The following is a 3363-nucleotide window of genomic DNA, read 5'->3' on the forward strand; positions in this document are numbered from 1 at the left end:
CTTCACAAAATGCTTCCACTGATGAGAATCAGTCACTTGGCCCCTCAAGTCACAAGTGGGTGGATAGGTGGAGAAGGCTTGGAAAGGTAGTCCCTGGCTGAATCTTTATGCTTTTAATAGCATAAGAATCTTTATGCTATTAAATCAAGGTACAATCAAGATTATTTGAGTGCTCAGGACTCCTGAGAACTTGACAATGCACTCACAAAGAGGAGTGAGAAGCAGAGAGACACAGGCTTGGCCCAGAAAGAGAAATGCTAAAGCCAAGAAACAATTCAGAGTATAGAATCCCCTCCTTCATGTATGATTTGACCTTTTCAGATGGGAGAAAAGTGTCCATCAGGGATGAAGTTTGAGAGAAGAGGAATCCTTCTGGGATTGAGAGTAGAAGCCTCAGCCTAATATTTGAGATTTGAGGCCAGGAGGAGGGAAAGAGGCCAACTACCTGGGACTAATCTCCAGATGGAAATTTGGTTCTGAGGTTTGACCAGCATGGCCTGGTGACCACCAAAGGTTTGTTTTTCCTGGTCCAGCCAAGGGCTGCATTTCTCAATCCCCCCCACCTTATATGTAGATGGGACGTGGGACTGCTTCTCACCGATGGAATGTAAGCAGACAGGCTTGGTGAAGTGCCAGGTGGTTAGGAAGCGATGTCTACCCTCATAGTCTGTCTGCATCTGTAAGCTGCTGAGAGGAAGAAGAGGTCAAAGGAGCCACAAATTAGAAGGGGCCTGGGCCTCTGTATGATCATGTGGAAGGCCCTGCAACCTGTAATGTGAATGGAAGTAAGCATGATGTTTTGAGTCTCAAAGATTCCAAGGTTTATATTTGAGCAGTCAGCTTTACTTTAACAGATAAAAGGGCGTAGAAAATTCAAGAATCAAAATGATGACTCCTTTAACTCTTCTTCCCTACGAATAAAAACCCTTGTGTGATAAATACAGGCAACTCACATACCTCTCTAACCACCAAGGCAAAGAAAAGGGGAATTTCCCTTCCCCACATCTACATGTACCTAGGCTTCAGGATCCAGACTTTTAGAGGATTTTATTTATCTTTGTCAAGGTCTCCATCTGTCATCTTTTAAACCACTTTTACTCTAGATAAAAGTATTGGAAAGGAAGCAGGCATTAAACCTAGTGGTAAAGAAGCCAGTTAAGGCGCAGAGTCCGCGGGCTCCGGGGCGGGGCTCCAGCGGCGAAGCCCCCTCCCTGGGGAGGCGGGGCCTGGGCGAGCTCCGGAGCCCGGAGCGGCGGCAGCCGGGACGATGCATCAGAAGCTGCTGAAGAGCGCGCACTACATCGAGCTGGGCAGCTACCAGTACTGGCCGGTCCTGGTGCCCCGCGGCATCCGCCTTTACACCTACGAGCAGATCCCCGTGTCCCTCAAGGACAACCCTTACATCACCGACGGCTACCGGGCCTACCTGCCCTCCAGGCTGTGTATCAAAAGTTTGTTTATTTTATCTAATGAGACGGTTAACATCTGGAGTCATTTGCTGGGTTTCTTTCTCTTCTTCACCCTGGGAATATATGATATGACATCTGTGTTACCCTCGGCAAGTGCATCCAGAGAAGATTTTGTAATTTGTTCTATTTGTCTTTTCTGCGTCCAGGTCTGTATGCTTTGCTCTGTGGGCTATCACCTTTTTTCTTGCCATTAATCAGAAAAAACATGTCGAAGATGGATGGCATTAGATTATGCAGGAATTTCTATTGGAATACTGGGCTGCTATGTCTCAGGAGTATTTTATGCATTTTATTGTAATAATTATTGGCGCCAAGTGTACTTGATCATAGTGCTGGCCATGATCCTGGCAGTGTTCTTTGCGCAGATTCATCCCAATTACCTCAAACAGCAATGGCAGAGGCTCCGTTCTATCATCTTCTGTTCTGTTTCGGGATATGGAGTGATCCCCACTCTTCACTGGGTTTGGCTCAATGGTGGAATCGGTGCTCCTATTGTACAGGACTTTGCACCCCGTGTACTTGTGATGTATATGATTGCTCTTCTTGCTTTCCTCTTCTACATTTCCAAAGTGCCAGAACGGTACTTTCCAGGACAACTAAACTACCTCGGATCAAGCCACCAAATATGGCATATCCTTGCAGTAGTGATGTTATACTGGTGGCATCAGTCAACAGTGTATGTCATGCAGTATAGACATAGCAAGCCTTGTCCTGACTATGTTTCACATTTGTGAATTCAGGTATGGCCACCTGGTGAATTCAGTTGTTAAGCAATATATAATGGGGAGTTGAATACCCCACTGTTTTTAAGGTTCTCATTAGTTTTTCTTTTTCCTCTTGTTTAATATATCATGAGTAATGCTTTATAAAATTGGAAAAATAAACTTGGGTATCTGTGTAGTAACAACTGCTTTATGGACCCTTAAAACTACTAATCTTCTGCTTATACAGAAAGTGAAGTTTCGCTGGCAATCATAAGAAACATCTGAACAATGAATGTGACACTAGTGCAGAAATAGGATTTTATTTTACTTACCACCAGCTTCGTTTCCTTAGGAAGGGCTCATCTCCATTAGAAAATGGAGTCATCCTGTGTGATTACTTTAATAGAAGATACTTTCAGTAAATTGTCAAATTTAAGTGCCTAATCAAGGCAAGATTGATACGGCCTGTGCTTAGTATTCATGTAAGTTAGGACAGTGATTTTGCATAATCACTAGCCATTAAATACATATTTTGTTTGATACTGGCACTTAAGATAGTATTTCCTTTAGTTATACATTCTCTACTCTCTAGCAACACTGGATTTTTTTACTTTGCCAGAACAAAAACTTGCAACTTCTTCTCAAGTTGAGAGGGGTATTGAGAAAAGGAAAAGAAACTTGCATTGTTATTTTCTATCAGATAAGAATCACATTAGATAGTAACTACGTGATTAGGCAACAGATTCTATGGTGTAAAACCACAGAAGTCTTTAGCCACCAAAAGTTTTAATTCCAGATACTATTTAATTTCCAGTAATAATTTAATTGCAAGACAGAAAATTTGACTCCGAAATTCCAGAAAAACTTTTGCTTTTCTGAATTTGTATTCCTGAATTTCCTGATGATTGGGGTTCCCAGCTATATGGCCGCGAATAATTTCAAGGCCATAGGACCCAGATGGCCGTCTTGACCTGGAAGTGCACTTTTAGGCCTTAGAACAAGTCATGCCGATGCCCAGTTGGGTGATGTGATTATTCACCTGTGCTCTGGTCCTGCTTCTGCATGTTTTATGCATTGCCCTGACAAAGTGCCGAGAAACACTGATACTTGGACCTGAAGTGTTAAACGTACTCCGTTTTGTATGTACTCACTAGGGCTCCCTGCCCCCTTGTATTGTAGTATTTTCATCT

General features: G+C 43.0%; 1 pseudogene; it reads left to right on the plus strand.

The window, feature by feature from the left end:
• Window positions 1-1244: 1244 nt before the first annotated feature.
• Window positions 1245-2895, plus strand: LOC127488612 (progestin and adipoQ receptor family member 3 pseudogene; annotated as a pseudogene).
• Window positions 2896-3363: the final 468 nt, after the last annotated feature.

Source organism: Oryctolagus cuniculus, chromosome 19 (genome assembly GCF_964237555.1).
Source record: "Oryctolagus cuniculus chromosome 19, mOryCun1.1, whole genome shotgun sequence".
Lineage (NCBI taxonomy): Eukaryota > Metazoa > Chordata > Mammalia > Lagomorpha > Leporidae > Oryctolagus > Oryctolagus cuniculus.